This window comes from Carassius gibelio, chromosome B5, assembly GCF_023724105.1.
Source record: "Carassius gibelio isolate Cgi1373 ecotype wild population from Czech Republic chromosome B5, carGib1.2-hapl.c, whole genome shotgun sequence".
In the NCBI taxonomy this organism is placed as follows: domain Eukaryota; kingdom Metazoa; phylum Chordata; class Actinopteri; order Cypriniformes; family Cyprinidae; genus Carassius; species Carassius gibelio.
Genome location: NC_068400.1, coordinates 3,186,972 through 3,204,416, shown reverse-complemented (window position 1 = coordinate 3,204,416; position 17,445 = coordinate 3,186,972). Strand labels below are relative to the sequence as shown.

At 36.6% G+C, this 17,445-nt stretch overlaps 1 long non-coding RNA gene across 1 annotated transcript; it reads left to right on the top strand.

Annotated features, from left to right (window-relative positions):
* The first annotated feature begins 472 nt into the window (after positions 1-472).
* Positions 473-15,623, top strand: LOC127957871 (uncharacterized). Its single transcript, XR_008153883.1, has 2 exons — positions 473-609; positions 15,097-15,623. It is a non-coding gene; the product is annotated as an uncharacterized LOC127957871 (long non-coding RNA).
* The last annotated feature ends 1,822 nt before the right edge of the window (positions 15,624-17,445 follow it).

The following is a 17,445-nucleotide window of genomic DNA, read 5'->3' as shown; positions in this document are numbered from 1 at the left end:
TTAGTGTGTTCTAATGGGTGGATTGTGTGCATTCGCAGGAATATTTATTTTAAGAAGCTCTTAAAAAATATATATAAATGACTTTACCATGTTGTGACGATGGATAACAATTGATGTGAGGTTCAGCCTGACAGATAAAATCTCACAATCACATATAAACACTCATTTTCATGTGTATAATATATTCTTCTAATTGTTTTGTGCCGTTTCGCTGCAGTGTTTTAATGTGACAGGCTGTAAATTCTCTTCAAGTGTTCAGAGAAATACATGGCGAGCTCGCGGGCAGTCGCGATGCCGCGAATATATCATGTTATTACTTTAAACAGTTCAGAAACATCTGATTTTAGCTCTTGGTGTGTTCTAACGTGTGGATTGCGTGCAATCGCCGTTTTAAAAGGTCTTAAATAAGAAAGAATTCGCTCGTTGTGAGCTCCGTGGAGACAGCAGCAGTGATTCTCTTCAAGTGTTCAGAGAAATACATGGCGAGCTCGCGGGCAGTTGCGCTGCCGCGAATATATCATGTTATTACTTTAAACAGTTCAGAAACATCTGATTTTAGCTCTTGGTGTGTTCTAACGTGTGAATTGCGTGCAATCGCCGTTTTAAAAGGTCTTAAATAAGAATGAATTCGCTCATTGTGAGCTCCGTGGAGACAGCAGCAGTGATTCTTCTCTCATCTTTCTGACTGCTCTCTGCCCAGAAATCAATTATTAATGAGCCCTGACCCCTGTAATAATCAGATATGTTGGTTTAGCTTGTCAGTTTGAGGGAAATTGTATTATTTACTTGGTATTTTTAACCGGTTTAAAAGTGAAACGAAACCCGGCCGACTCCTCCCTTAATCTCGGATATTGCAACTAGGGGCGCATTTTTTCTCAGTTAATGTAAGTCTATGGGTAATGTATTTGACATTTAAAAATTAATAAAAAAAAAACTTTAAGTCTGATCAGTCTGAAAAGATATAGCAACCAGCACCGCTCTATCCCGCAGGTTTCTGCCGAGTTTGGGGCTTGTGGCTTTAAAGCCCTAGGAGGAGTAGCGTTCAGAATTTCTGTCAGAAAAATAATAAGAAGAAAAAAAAGAAGAAGAAGAAGTTTAAATAGCATAACAGTATGTTGGCTTGTTGCCAAGCCAACATAACTAGAATTAAAAGTTAGTGAACTAACTTTGATGTTGGCTTGGCCATCTTGGCCATGGGGCAAAAGAGCCACAGTACTTGTATGCCCAACATTCTTGAGTTGCCCCACTGCAAAAAATAAAAAATAATAATACCATAAAAAATACACCTGCAACAGTCTTTTTCCATGGTCCCTTGCTGTTTTCTTTTTTAATAAAAAGCCTAGGCTATGATAACAGCTACGACAGGGTTGTCTAGCTGAATGCGAAATAAGTCATGCAAAAACCATAATCAATTTTAATAGTACTGACAACATATTTTAAGTTATCACACTACTGAAAAATTAAAGAAGGGACACTATATATAGTATACTTCGGTGAGTCAAGAGCTAAACAAAAAGTCCTGTTTCATTACAAAATACTGCAACTTTTATAAACGTTATACTATCACCACAAAATTTTAATTAATATTTATTAAAAAATAAATATTTCAAAAACTGAAACTTAAATATATTATTTCTATAGGCTATACAAAACAGTTACGAAAAAAGACTAAATAATAAGGCTGAATAAGCTGATCTATAGCATGTTAAATGGTGGTTGCCTGTCTATGAATGGTACACCCCAACCACTAAGCTCACAGAAGTGGTTTGACCCAAGTCCTCAGCAGCCAATGACATTGACCTCTTCAAACTGATTTTTAAGGTGTACTTCAGTGTATTTCACGTGAAATACATGTTAAATACCTGCTGATTTTTCACTTGTAAACAACACTATTTAACACGTTAAATAATATTGGATATAACATTGGAGTAATATAGTATTTTAAGTAGCTCTTAAAATTTTTTATAAATGACTTTACCATGTTGTGCAGCGCCGATAAATAAATAATATTAAATACGTGTTGTCTACGCATGAAATACACGTATTTAACGTGTTGTTGACGTGTTAAAATTCACGTGTATTTGACCCTCTTGGCCTTCCATACACATTAGATATAATGAAAGGAGACGTGAAAAAAGGACATCGCTTTGTTTTGATATGGATTACTTTATCACAGAATATTTGTTCGGGAGCACTTGTTTAGTTTAAAAGTAGACATATCAAGCTTTCTATAGATATATCTCTCATGTCTCTTCGTTGAGTATTCATGGAGTTACAGTTCATTTTAATGACGTGTTTGTAAATGAAGATCAGCGCAGACCAAGGCTGCAGACAGCACACCTTGTTTGTTATCTTTATTTTATAAGTGCCCAAAGTTTTGTTGTTATTATGTTTGTATCCAAAAAAAGTAGACCCTTCACAGAGACACGTTAAAATTCACGTGTATTTGACCCTCTTGGCCTTCCACACATTAGACGTGAAAAAAGGACATTGCGTTGTTTTGATATGGATTACTTTATCACAGAATATTTGTTCGGCAGCACTTGTTTGGTTTAAAAGTAGACATGTCAAGCTTTCTATAGATATATCTCTGTCTCTTCGTTGAGTATTCATGGAGTTACAGTTACTTTTTTCCCCTCGATGTCAAATGATATTTCGTTTTGTGCACGGCTCAACAAACACCTGGATTTTGCTCTTGTTTTGTTCTAATGAGTGGATTGTGTGCATTAATATCTTAAGAAGCTCTTAAAAATATATATAAATGACTTTATCATGTTGTGACGATGGATAGCAATTGATGTGACGTTCAGAACTTCAGCCTGACAGATAAAATCTCACAAGCACATATAAACACTCATTTTCATGTGTATAATATATTCTTCTAATTGTTTTGTGCCGTTTCGCTGCAGGGTTTTAATGTGAAAGGCTGTGAATTCTCTATTTAGACTTGTTCAGAGAAATACATCGCGAGCTCGCGGACATTTGGCTGCCGCGAATATATCATGTTATTACTTTAAACAGTTCAGAAACATCTGAATTCAGCTATTGGTGTGTTCTAACGTGTGGATTGCGTGCAATCGCCGATATAATTTAATTATAAAAGGTCTTAAATAAGAATAAATTCGCTCGTTGTGAGCTCCGTGGAGACAGCCTGAGCTGAGCAGCCGTGATTCTTCTCTCGTCTTTCTGACTTCTCTCTGCCCAGACATCAAGTATTCATAAGCTGTATCACGCTGTCAAATTATATTTCATTTTGCCCACATAAACAGTTAAAAAACACCTGAATTCTGCTCTTGTTGTGTTCTAATGGGTGGATTAGTGCAATTCGCTGTGATATTATTTTTGGAAGCGCTTAAAAAATGCTGATGACGCGCTCATTTCTCTCTCGTCTTTCTCGCTGTTCTTTGGCCAGAGACATAATTTATAAATGAGATCTGACCCGGTAATAATAACATATGTTGGTTTAGCTTGTCAGTGTGAATGAAATGTGTAGCCTATTATTATTTGTCCGATCTCGCCCCGAAACGCGGCTGTCATGTGGACTTCAAGTGTTCAGAGAAATACATCAAGAGCTCGCGGACATTTGGCTGCCGCGAATATATCATGTTATTACTTTAAACAGTTCAGAAACATCTGAATTCAGCTATTGGTGTGTTCTAACGTGTGGATTGCGTGCAATCGCCGATATAATTTAATTATAAAAGGTCTTAAATAAGAATAAATTCGCTCGTTGTGAGCTCCGTGGAGACAGCATGAGCTGAGCAGCCGTGATTCTTCTCTCGACTTTCTGACTTCTCTCTGCCCAGACATCAAGTATTCATAAGCTGTATCACGCTGTCAAATTATATTTCATTTTGCCCACATAAACAGTTAAAAAACACCTGAATTCTGCTCTTGTTGTGTTCTAATGGGTGGATTAGTGCAATTCGCTGTGATATTATTTTTGGAAGCGCTTAAAAAATGCTGATGACGCGCTCATTTCTCTCTCGTCTTTCTCGCTGTTCTTTGGCCAGAGACATAATTTATAAATGAGATCTGACCCGGTAATAATAACATATGTTGGTTTAGCTTGTCAGTGTGAATGAAATGTGTAGCCTATTATTATTTGTCCGATCTCGCCCCGAAACGCGGCTGTCATGTGGACTTCAAGTGTTCAGAGAAATACATCAAGAGCTCGCGGACATTTGGCTGCCGCGAATATATCATGTTATTACTTTAAACAGTTCAGAAACATCTGAATTTAGCTCTTGGTGTGTTCTAACGTGTGGATTGCGTGCAATCGCCGTTTTAAAAGGTCTTAAATAAGAATGAATTCGCTCGTTGTGAGCTCCGTGGAGACAGCCTGAGATGAGCAGCCGTGATTCTTCTCTCGACTGCTCTCTGCCCAGAAATCAATTATTAATGAGCCCTAACCCCTGTAATAATCAGATATGTTGGTTTAGCTTGTCAGTTTGAAGGGAAATTGTATTATTTACTTGGTATTTTTAACCGGTTTAAAAGTGAAACAAAACCCGACTCCTCCCTTTAATCTCGGTTATTGCAACTAGGGGCGCAATTTTTCTCAGACAATGTAAGTCTATGGGTAATGTATTTTGACATTTAAAAATTAATAAAAAAAAAACTTTAAGTCTGATCAGTCTGAAAAGATATAGCAACCAGCACCGCTCTATCCCGCAGGTGTCTGCCGAGTTTGGGTCTTGTGGCTTTAAAGCCCTAGGAGGAGTAGCGTTTAGAATTTCTGTCAGAAAAATAATAATAAGAACTAGAATTAAAAGTTAGTGAACTAACTTTGATGTTGGCTTGGCCATCTTGGCCATGGAGCAAAAGAGCCAAAGTACTTGTGTGCCCAACATTGAGTTGCCCCGCTGCAAAATTAATACACATAATAATGCCATAAAAAAATACACCTGCAACAGTCTTTTTCCATGCTCCCTTGCTGTTTTCTTTTTTTAATAAAAAGCCTGGGCTATGATAACAGCTATGACAGGGTTGTCTAGCTGGATGTGAAATAAGTCATGCCTATTTTTCTCGTGTATGTATTTCACAGTCCTGCCACCGTTGCGTTGTGGGCAACGACACACAAGATTACTGAAACAATGCATTTTAAATCAAGGAGATCATAAGGGGTCCAAGCACAATGGTTTGTATAGATGATGCAGTTACACACTGTTTAAAATTTTTTAATTTGTACTGTATGTTCATTCTATTTATTTATTTGTGCTATTTACATAATGTTTACTTTTTTTAAGTTTGTTTTTGTTAATGTAAAATAGCACTGCATAGTCTTCACTGTAAGATAAAATACACAATCAAACCAAAATGTATTCAGACACCTTCAACATTTCTCACATAATCACAGTTTATTTGCTGTAGTTTAGAAACTGGTAATAATATATGACAATAACTCAGAACAAATTCATCTTGATAATTTCGGATAACTTTGATAAAAAGATATGTAATGGAATCAACCAAAACTTCAGACTGTCAGTATGACAATATTTACACAACTATCAATACTTTGTTGAACAGTTACCAAGCAAGAAATGCTTAATTTGGTTCAGTCTGTGGTGTGAAAAGGTTGCATTAACAATTAAAGAAAGAAACACTTAAGCAAAACATGGGCAGGTCCTTAATTATTATTTTTTTAAATCAATTTCACTGGTAGCCTACTGTATGAAGAATTAGTGGGTATAATATTTCACAGATCACTATTTTGCCATACTCACTTACATAAATGAACTAGTGGCCTGCACCCTCTAGTAAAACAATTCTATCTTATTTTTGAATTGACTTTGGATAAATTCTTGTACTACAAGGTAATTCAGTCAAGAGCAGTGAGTGATTTACTTTCATTTTCATACATTAAAGACTCTGACAGCAGAGCTAGTAAATTAGGCGCGGTCCCTTTAAGAGACAAACGCATCCATTATGATGATACACATCCGATTTTTTTTTTTGCAAATCTTTACTTTCACTTAAGACATAACCACATACTTATTCGAACACACTTTCCAACACGGGTATTTCGACATATTTTGTATGTATTTGTTGTCGGTACAAAAGCAAGAAGACTTTGAGACGCGTCTCTGCTTGCTCCCTGAACAACACCGCGCTGCTGAATTGAGCTCTTTTGCTTTTCGCTCTTTTTTCTGTTTATTTAAACTGCGATTTGAATTTGTTCGTTCAGGTCCAGGAGGAAGTGAACGTCCTGAACGACAGCTCTGTTCAGTGTTGCTGTCCCTGTCCGCGATACGCGCGGCTCTCTCTCGTGCACACGCGCCATCAGCTGCTCAGTTCAGTTTCCCGCAGCGCGGGGCTGAAGCCAACTTGATGTGTTGAATGCTCGGAGCACGTTATAAAACGTATTCTTAAAATACACATTTCTGTTTTAATAAATGGTCATATTAAATCATAGCATAACACATAAGTAGGTACAAAAATAATCAGTGATGCATGCGACCCTTTTGGTCTCAGTGTAGCTCCCTGCTTTACCATGTTATGCAACGCTGAGCAATTGCTGCGACGTTAAGCCTGACAGAGAAATCTCACAAGCACATATAAACACTCATTTTCATATGTGTAATATATTCTTCTAATTGTTTTGTGCCGTTTCGCTGCAGTGTTTTAATGTGAAAGGCTGTAAATGTGTACTTCAAGTGTTCAGTCGCGAGCTCATCTGTGACGTTCAGCATGATGATTCAGTTAGAAACCAGCTAAGACCAGCGTGACAGTGGCCAAAACTACTTTAAAACCATATAATATATTATTCTAATTGTTTTGTGCCGTTTCGCTGCAGTGTTTTAATGCGAAAGGCTGTAAATTCTCTGTGGACTTCAAGTGTTCAGAGAAATACATCGCCAGCTCGCGGACATTTGGCTGCCGCGAATATATCATGTTATTACTTTAAACAGTTCAGAAACATCTGAATTTAGCTCTTGGTGTGTTCTAACGTGTGGATTGCGTACAATCGCCGTTTTAAAAGGTCTTAAATTAGAATGAATTCGCTCGTTGTGAGCTCCGTGGAGACAGACTGAGCTGAGCAGCAGTGATTCTTCTCTCGTCTTTCTGACTTCTCTCTGCCCAGACATCAAGTATTCATAAGCTGTATCACGCTGTCAAATTATATTTCATTTTGCACACATAAACAGTTCAAAAACACCTGAATTCTGCTCTTGTTGTGTTCTAATGGGTGGATTCGTGCAATTCGCTGTGATATTATTTTTGGAAGCGCTCATTTCTCTCTCGTCTTTCTCTCTGTTCTTTGGCCAGAGACATAATTTACGTTATAAAACGTATTCTTAAAATACACATTTCTGTTTTAATAAATGGTCATATTAAATCATAGCATAACACATAAGTAGGTACAAAAATAATCAGTGATGCATGCGACCCTTTTGGTCTCAGTGTAGCTCCCTGCTTTACCATGTTATGCAACGCTGAGCAATCGCTGCGATGTTCAGACTGACAGAGAAATCTCACAAGCACATATAAACACTCATTTTCATGTGTATAATATATTCTTCTAATTGTTTTGTGCCGTTTCGCTGCAGTGTTTTAATGTGAAAGGCTGTAATTTCTCTGTGGACTTCAAGTGTTCAGAGAAATACATCGCTAGCTCGCGGGCAGTTGGCTGCCGCGAATATATCATGTTATTACTTTAAACAGTTCAGAAACATCTGAATTTAGCTCTTGGTGTGCTCTAACGTGTGGATTGCGTGCAATCGCCGTCTTAAAAGGTCTTAAATAAGAATAAATTCGCTCGTTGTGAGCTCTAAGAGACAATGCCTCCAGCAGCTGACCAGCCGTGATTCTCCTCTCGTCTGACTGGTCTCTGCCCAGAAATAAATTATTAACGAGCCCTGACCCCTGTAATCAGATATGTTGGTTTAGCTTGTCAGTTTGAGGGAAATTGTATTATTTACTTGTATTTTTAACCAATGTAAAAGTGAAAGTAAACAAAACTCCGGGTATTGCAACCAGTAGGGGCGCGATTTTTCTCAGACAATGGAAGTCTATGGGTAATGAGTTTTTACATTTAAAAATTAATAAAAAAAAAAACTTTAAGTCTGATCATTCTGAAAAGATATAGCAACCAGCACCGCTCTATCCCGCAGGTGTCTGCCGAGTTTGGGGCTTGTGGCTTTAAAGCCCTAGGAGGAGTAGCGTTTAGAATTTCTGTGTCAGAAAAATAATAATAAGAAAAAGAAGAAGTTTAAATAGCATAACAGTATGTTGGCTTGTTGCCAAGCCAACATAACTAGAATTAAAAGTTAGTGAACTAACTTTGATGTTGGCTTGGCCATCTTAGCCATGGGGCAAAAGAGCCACAGTACTTGTGTGCCCAACATTCTTGATTTGCCCCGCTGCAAAAAAAATAAAATAATAATACCATAAAAAAATACACCTGCAACAGTCTTTTTCCATGGTCCCTTGCTTTTTTCTTTTTTAATAAAAAGCCTAGGCTATGATAACAGCTACGCCAGGGTTGTCTAGTTGAATGTGAAATAAGTCATGCAAAAACCATAATCTCCTAAATACCATTCAATTTAATGTTATTTTAATAGTACTGACAACATATTTTAAGTTATCACACATTACTGAAAAATTAAAGAAGGGACACTATATATAGTATAGTTCGGTGAGTCAAGAGCTAAACAAAAAGTCCTGTTTCATTACAAAATACTGTAACTTTTATAAACTTTATACTATCACCACAACATTTTAATTACTATTTATTATAAAATAAATATTTCATAAAACTGAAACTTAAATATATTATTTCTATAGGCTATACAAAACAGAAAAGAAAAAAGACTAAATAATAAGGCTGAATAAGCTGATCTATAGCATGTTAAATGGTGGTTGCCTGTCTATGAATGGTACACCCCAACCACTAAGCTCACAGAAGTGGTTTGACCCAAGTCCTCAGCAGCCAATGAAATTGACCTCTTCAAACTGATTTTTAACGTGTACTTCACGTGTATTTCACGTGTATTTCAACATGAAATACATGTTAAATACCCGCTGATTTTTCACGTGTAAACAACATGTATTTAACGTGTTAAACAATATTGGATATAATATCGGAGTAATATAGTATTTTAAGAAGCTATTAAAAAATATATAAATGACTTTACCATGTTGTGCAGTGCCGATAAATAAATAATATTAAATACGTGTTGTCTACGCATGAAATACACGTATTTAACGTGTTGTTGACGCGTTAAAATTCACATGTATTTGACCCTCTTGGCCTTCCATACACATTAAACGTGAAAAAAGGACATCGCGTTGTTTTGATATGGATTACTTTATCATAGAATATTTGTTCGGGAGCACTTGTTTAAAAGTAGACATGTCAAGTTTTCTATAGATATATCTCTCATGTCTCTTCGTTGAGTATTCATGGAGTTACAGTTCATTTTAATGTTGTGTTTGTAAATGAAGATCAGCGCAGACCAAGGCTGCAGACAGCACACCTTGTTTGTTATCTTTATTTTATAAGTGCCCAAAGTTTTGTTGTTATTATGTTTGTATCCAAAAAAAGTAGACCCTTTACAGAGACACGTTAAAATTCACGTCTATTTGACCCTCTTGGCCTTCCATACACATTAGACGTGAAAAATGGACATCGCGTTGTTTTGATATGGATTACTTTATCACAGAATATTTGTTCGGCAGCACTTGTTTTGTTTAAAAGTAGACATGTCAAGCTTTCTATAGATATATCTCTCATGTCTCTTCGTTGAATATTCATGGAGTTACAGTTCATTTTAATGACGTGTTTGTAAATGAAGATCAGCGCAGACCAAGGCTGCACCTTGTTTGTTATATTTATTTTATAAGTGCACAAAGTTTTGTTGTTATTATGTTTGTATCCAAAAAAAGTAGACCCTTTACAGATTCGATTGATGTATTGCTCGATTAAAACTGAAAGTTTAATTTAAGTAAATTTCGGGGTTATCAGGAGAAAATGACTCAAAACGCGTATATGCGTTAATAGACTCCAGAGTTAAAAGGCTGTCGTGACTTTTTTTCCTTCCAGTATTCATAAGCTGTATCACGCTGTCAAATTATATTTCATTTTGCACACATAAACAGTTCAAAAACACCTGAATTCTGCTCTTGTTGTGTTCTAATGGGTGGATTCGTGCAATTCGCTGTGATATTATTTTTGGAAGCGCTCATTTCTCTCTCGTCTTTCTCTCTGTTCTTTGGCCAGAGACATAATTTACGTTATAAAACGTATTCTTAAAATAAACATTTCTGTTTTAATAAATGGTCATATTAAATCATAGCATAACACATAAGTAGGTACAAAAATAATCAGTGATGCATGCGACCCTTTTGGTCTCAGTGTAGCTCAGTGTTTTGTGCCGTTTCGCTGCAGTGTTTTAATGTGAAAGGCTGTAATTTCTCTGTGGACTTCAAGTGTTCAGAGAAATACATCGCTAGCTCGCGGGCAGTTGGCTGCCGCAAATATATCATGTTATTACTTTAAACAGTTCAGAAACATCTGAATTTAGCTCTTGGTGTGCTCTAACGTGTGGATTGCGTGCAATCGCCGTTTTAAAAGGTCTTAAATAAGAATAAATTCGCTCGTTGTGAGCTCTAAGAGACAATGCCTCCAGCAGCTGACCAGCCGTGATTCTTCTCTCGTCTGACTGGTCTCTGCCCAGAAATAAATTATTAATGAGCCCTGACCCCTGTAATCAGATATGTTGGTTTAGCTTGTCAGTTTGAGGGAAATTGTATTATTTACTTGTATTTTTAACCAATGTAAAAGTGAAAGTAAACAAAACTCCGGGTATTGCAACCAGTAGGGGCGCGATTTTTCTCAGACAATGGAAGTCTATGGGTAATGAGTTTTTACATTTAAAAATTAATAAAAAAAAAACTTTAAGTCTGATCATTCTGAAAAGATATAGCAACCTGCACCGCTCTATCCCGCAGGTGTCTGCCGAGTTTGGGGCTTGTGGCTTTAAAGCCCTAGGAGGAGTAGCGTTTGACATTGCTCAGAAAAATAATAAGAAAAAAAATAAAAATAAGAAGTTTAAATAGCATAACAGTATGTTGGCTTGTTGCCAAGCCAACATAAAAAGAAGTTTAAATAGCATAACAGTATGTTGGCTTGTTGCCAAGCCAACATAATAACTAGATAAAAAAGTTTGTCAAGACAAACTTTAAGTTGGCTTGAGAAAGCCTGGCCAGTTTAAAGAGTTTAAAATTAAATTTTAAGTTAAGTTAAAAAGTTTGATAATTGCTATGCAGTTGCTAGGGGTACCCGGAGTGGTTGCTAAGGTGTTGCTATGCGGTTGCTAGGGTACCCGGAGTGGTCGCTAGGGTGTTGCTATGCGGTTGCTAGGGTACCTGGGATGGTTGCTAGGGTGTTGCTATGCGGTTGCTAGGGTACCCTGAGTGGTTGCTAAGGTGTTGCTATGCGGTTGCTAGGGTACCTGGGATGGTTGCTAGGGTGTTGCTATGCGGTTGCTAGGGTACCCTGAGTGGTTGCTAAGGTGTTGCTATGCGGTTGCTAGGGTATCTGGGATGGTTGCTAGGGTGTTGCTATGCGGTTGCTAGGGTACCCTGAGTGGTTGCTAAGGTGTTGCTATGCGGTTGCTAGGGTATCTGGGATGGTTGTTAGGGTGTTGCTATGCGGTTGCTAGGGTACCCTGAGTTGTTGCTAAGGTGTTGCTATGCGGTTGCTAGGGTATCTGGGATGGTTGCTAGGGTGTTGCTATGCAGTTGCTAGGGTAACCTGAGTGGTTGCTAAGGTGTTGCTATGCGGTTGCTAGGGTATCTGGGATGGTTGCTAGGGTGTTGCTATGCGGTTGCTAGGGTACCCTGAGTGGTTGCTAAGGTGTTGCTATGTGGTTGCTAGGATACCCTGGGTGGTTTCTAGGTTGGTTTGGATAGTTGCTAGAGTGTTGCTATGAAGATAGATAGATACATAGATAGATAGATAGATAGATAGATAGATAGATAGATAGATAGATAGATAGATAGATAGATAGATTAGAAACAGTCAGATGATAGATAGATAGATAGATAGATAGATAGATAGATAGATAGATAGATTAGAAACAGACAGATTATAGATAGATAGAATAGATAGATTAGAAACAGACAGATTATAGATAGATAGATAGATAGATAGATAGATAGATAGATAGATAGATAGATAGATAGATTAGAAATAGCTAGATAGATAGATAGATAGATAGATAGATAGATAGATTAGAAACAGACAGATTATAGATAGATAGATAGATAGATAGATTAGAAATAGCTAGATAGATAGATAGATAGATAGATTAGAAACAGACAGATTATAGATAGATAGATAGATAGATAGATAGATAGATAGATTAGAAACAGACAGATTATAGATAGATAGATAGATAGATAGATAGATAGTTTAGAAACAGACAGATTATAGATAGATAGATAGATAGATAGATTAGAAACAGACAGATTATAGATAGATAGATAGATAGATAGATTAGAAATAGATAGATAGATAGATGAGTTTGAATGAGTTTGAATGGGTTAGTAATAGTACATACAATATGTACATAGTACATAGACTATGAGTTTAATGGGCTTCAGTGTGTTTAGATTTGAATTTTTGACAGTTGGAGTTTGACGGAATGTTCAGTTGAGCAGAGGCTTTTCAATGCAAGTCTATGGGAGTTTTTATGATTTTTAATCTTCAGTTTTATGAAAAGTATAAGTCCAATCAGTCTAAAAAGATATAGCAACTAACTTCAGATCAGTCTGAAGAGTTGGGCTGAGTTTGGAGTCTGTAGAGTTAAAGCTCTAGGAGGAGTAGCAGTTGAAAATTTTAGTCTCAGAAGAATAATAATAACTAGAATTAAAAGTTAGTGAACTAACTTTGATGTTGGCTTGGCCATCTTGGCCATGGAGCAAAAGAGCCAAAGTACTTGTGTGCCCAACATTGAGTTGCCCCGCTGCAAAATTAATACACATAATAATGCCATAAAAAAATACACCTGCAACAGTCTTTTTCCATGCTCCCTTGCTGTTTTCTTTTTTTAATAAAAAGCCTGGGCTATGATAACAGCTATGACAGGGTTGTCTAGCTGGATGTGAAATAAGTCATGCCTATTTTTCTCGTGTATGTATTTCACAGTCCTGCCACCGTTGCGTTGTGGGCAACGACACACAAGATTACTGAAACAATGCATTTTAAATCAAGGAGATCAAAAGGGGTCCAAGCACAATGGTTTGTATAGATGATGCAGTTACACACTGTTTAAAATTGTTTAATTTGTACTGTATGTTCATTCTATTTATTTATTTGTGCTATTTACATAATGTTTACTTTTTTTAAGTTTGTTTTTGTTAATGTAAAATAGCACTGCATAGTCTTCACTGTAAGATAAAATACACAATCAAACCAAAATGTATTCAGACACCTTCAACATTTCTCACATAATCACAGTTTATTTGCTGTAGTTTAGAAACTGGTAATAATATATGACAATAACTCAGAACAAATTCATCTTGATAATTTCGGATAACTTTGATAAAAAGATATGTAATGGAATCAACCAAAACTTCAGACTGTCAGTATGACAATATTTACACAACTATCAATACTTTGTTGAACAGTTACCAAGCAAGAAATGCTTAATTTGGTTCAGTCTGTGGTGTGAAAAGGTTGCATTAACAATTAAAGAAATAAACACTTAAGCAAAACATGGGCAGGTCCTTAATTATTATTTTTTAAAATCAATTTCACTGGTAGCCTACTGTATGAAGAATTAGTGGGTATAATATTTCACAGATCACTATTTTGCCATACTCACTTACACAAATGAACTAGTGGCCTGCACCCACCAGTAAAACAATTCTATCTTATTTTTGGATTGACTTTGGATAAATTCTTGTACTACAAGGTAATTCAGTCAAGAGCAGTGAGTGATTTACTTTCATTTTCATACATTAAAGACTCTGACAGCAGAGCTAGTAAATTAGGCGCGGTCCCTTTAAGAGACAAACGCATCCATTATGATGATACACATCCGATTTTTTTTTTGCAAATCTTTACTTTCACTTAAGACATAACCACATACTTATTCGAACACACTTTCCAACACGGGTATTTCGACATATTTTGTATGTATTTGTTGTCGGTACAAAAGCAAGAAGACTTTGAGACGCGTCTCTGCTTGCTCCCTGAACAACACCGCGCTGCTGAATTGAGCTCTTTTGCTTTTCGCTCTTTTTTCTGTTTATTTAAACTGCGATTTGAATTTGTTCGTTCAGGTCCAGGAGGAAGTGAACGTCCTGAACGACAGCTCTGTTCAGTGTTGCTGTCCCTGTCCGCGATACGCGCGGCTCTCTCTCGTGCACACGCGCCATCAGCTGCTCAGTTCAGTTTCCCGCAGCGCGGGGCTGAAGCCAACTTGATGTATTGAATGCTCGGAGCACGTTATAAAACGTATTCTTAAAATACACATTTCTGTTTTAATAAATGGTCATATTAAATCATAGCATAACACATAAGTAGGTACAAAAATAATCAGTGATGAATGCGACCCTTTTGGTCTCAGTGTAGCTCCCTGCTTTACCATGTTATGCAACGCTGAGCAATTGCTGCGACGTTAAGCCTGACAGAGAAATCTCACAAGCACATATAAACACTCATTTTCATATGTGTAATATATTCTTCTAATTGTTTTGTGCCGTTTCGCTGCAGTGTTTTAATGTGAAAGGCTGTAAATGTGTACTTCAAGTGTTCAGAGAAATACATCGCGAGCTCATCTGTGACGTTCAGCATGATGATTCAGTTAGAAACCAGCTAAGACCAGCGTGACAGTGGCCAAAACTACTTTAAAACCATATAATATATTATTCTAATTGTTTTGTGCCGTTTCGCTGCAGTGTTTTAATGCGAAAGGCTGTAAATTCTCTGTGGACTTCAAGTGTTCAGAGAAATACATCGCCAGCTCGCGGACATTTGGCTGCCGCGAATATATCATGTTATTACTTTAAACAGTTCAGAAACATCTGAATTTAGCTCTTGGTGTGTTCTAACGTGTGGATTGCGTGCAATCGCCGTTTTAAAAGGTCTTAAATAAGAATGAATTCGCTCGTTGTGAGCTCCGTGGAGACAGACTGAGCTGAGCAGCAGTGATTCTTCTCTCGTCTTTCTGACTGCTCTCTGCCCAGAAATAAATTATTAATGAGCCCTGACCCCTGTAATAATCAGATATGTTGGTTTAGCTTGTCAGTTTGAAGGAAATTGTATTATTTACTTGTATTTTTAACGGTTTAAAAGTGAAACGAAACCCGACTCCGCCCCTAAATCTCATTGCAACTGTAGGGGCGCAATTTTTCTCAGACAATGTAAGTCTATGGGTAATGAATTTTGACATTTAAAAATTAATAAAAAAAAAACTTTAAGTCTGATCAGTCTGAAAAGATATAGCAACCAGCACCGCTCTATCCCGCAGGTGTCTGCCGAGTTTGGGGCTTGTGGCTTTAAAGCCCTAGGAGGAGTAGCGTTTAGAATTTCTGTCAGAAAAATAATAATAAGAAAAAGAAGAAGTTTAAATAGCATAACAGTATGTTGGCTTGTTGCCAAGCCAACATAACTAGAATTAAAAGTTAGTGAACTAACTTTGATGTTGGCTTGGCCATCTTGGCCATGGGGCAAAAGAGCCACAGTACTTGTGTGCCCAACATTCTTGAGTTGCCCCGCAGCAAAAAATAAAAAATAATAATACCATAAAAAATACACCTTATTTCAGTCTTTTTCCATGGTCCCTTGCTGTTTTCTTTTTTAATAAAAAGCCTAGGCTATGATAACAGCTACGACAGGGTTGTCTAGCTGAATGCGAAATAAGTCATGCAAAAACCATAATCTCCTAAATACTATTCAATTTAATCTTATTTTAATAGTACTGACAACATATTTTAAGTTATCACACTACTGAAAAATTAAAGAAGGGACACTATATATAGTATACTTCGGTGAGTCAAGAGCTAAACAAAAAGTTCTGTTTCATTACAAAATACTGTAACTTTTATAAACGTTATACTATCACCACAAAATTTTAATTAATATTTAAAATAAATATTTCATAAAACTGAAACTTAAATATATTATTTTTATAGGCTATACAAAACAGAAAAGAAAAAAGACTAAATAATAAGGCTGAATAAGCTGATCTATAGCATGTTAAATGGTGGTTGCCTGTCTATGAATGGTACACCCCTCTAAGCACACAGAAGTGGTTTGACCCAAGTCCTCAGCAGCCAATTACACTGACCTGTTCAAACTGATTTTTAAGGCATACTTCACTTGTATTTCACGTGTATTTAACTTGTATTTAAAACGTGAAATACACGTTAAATACACGCTGATTTTTCATGAGTAAACAACGCGTATTTAACGCTTTAAATACGTGTTGTCTACGCGTGAAATACACGTATTTAACGTGTATTTGACCCTCTTGGCCTTCCATACACATTAGAAGGGAGACGTGAAAAAAGGACATCGCGTACTTTATCACAGAATATTTGTTCGGCAGCACTTGTTTAGTTTAAAAGTAGACATGTCAAGCTTTCTATAGATATATCTCTCATGTCTCTTCGTTGAGTATTAAGATCAGCGCAGACAAGGTTGAAGACAGCACACCTTGTTTGTTATCTTTATTTTATAAGTGCACAAAGTTTTGTTGTTATTATGTTTGTATCCAAAAAAAGTAGACCCTTTACAGATTCGATTGATGTATTGCTCTTATCTGTACGATTAAAACTGAAAATGTAATTTAAGTAATTGTCAGGGTTATCAGCAGAAAATGACTCAAAACGCGTATATGCGTTAATCGACTCCAGAGTTAAAAGGCTGTCGTGACTTTTTTCCTTCCAGTATTCATAAGCTGTATCATGCTGTCAAATTATATGTCATTTTTCACACATAAACATATCAAAAACACCTGAATTCTGCTCTTGTTGTGTTCTAATGGGTGGACTAGTGCTGTGATATTATTTTTGGAATCTCTTAAAAAATGCTGATGAAGTGCTCATTTCTCTCTCGTCTTTCTCTCTGTTCTTTGGTCAGAGACATAATTTATTAATGAGATATCTGACCCGGTAATAATAACATATGTTGATTTAGCTTGTCAGTGTGAATGAAATGTGTAGCCTATTTATTTGTCTGATCTCGCCCTAAACGCGGCTGTCATGTGACTTTTTTTTCCCTTCGCGATGTCAAATATTGCATTTTGCGCACATACACGGCTCAAAAACCCCTGGATTTTTCTCTTAGTGTGTTCTAATGGGTGGATTGTGTGCATTCGCAGGAATATTTATTTTAAGAAGCTCTTAAAAAATATATATAAATGACTTTACCATGTTGTGACGATGGATAACAATTGATGTGAGGTTCAGCCTGACAGATAAAATCTCACA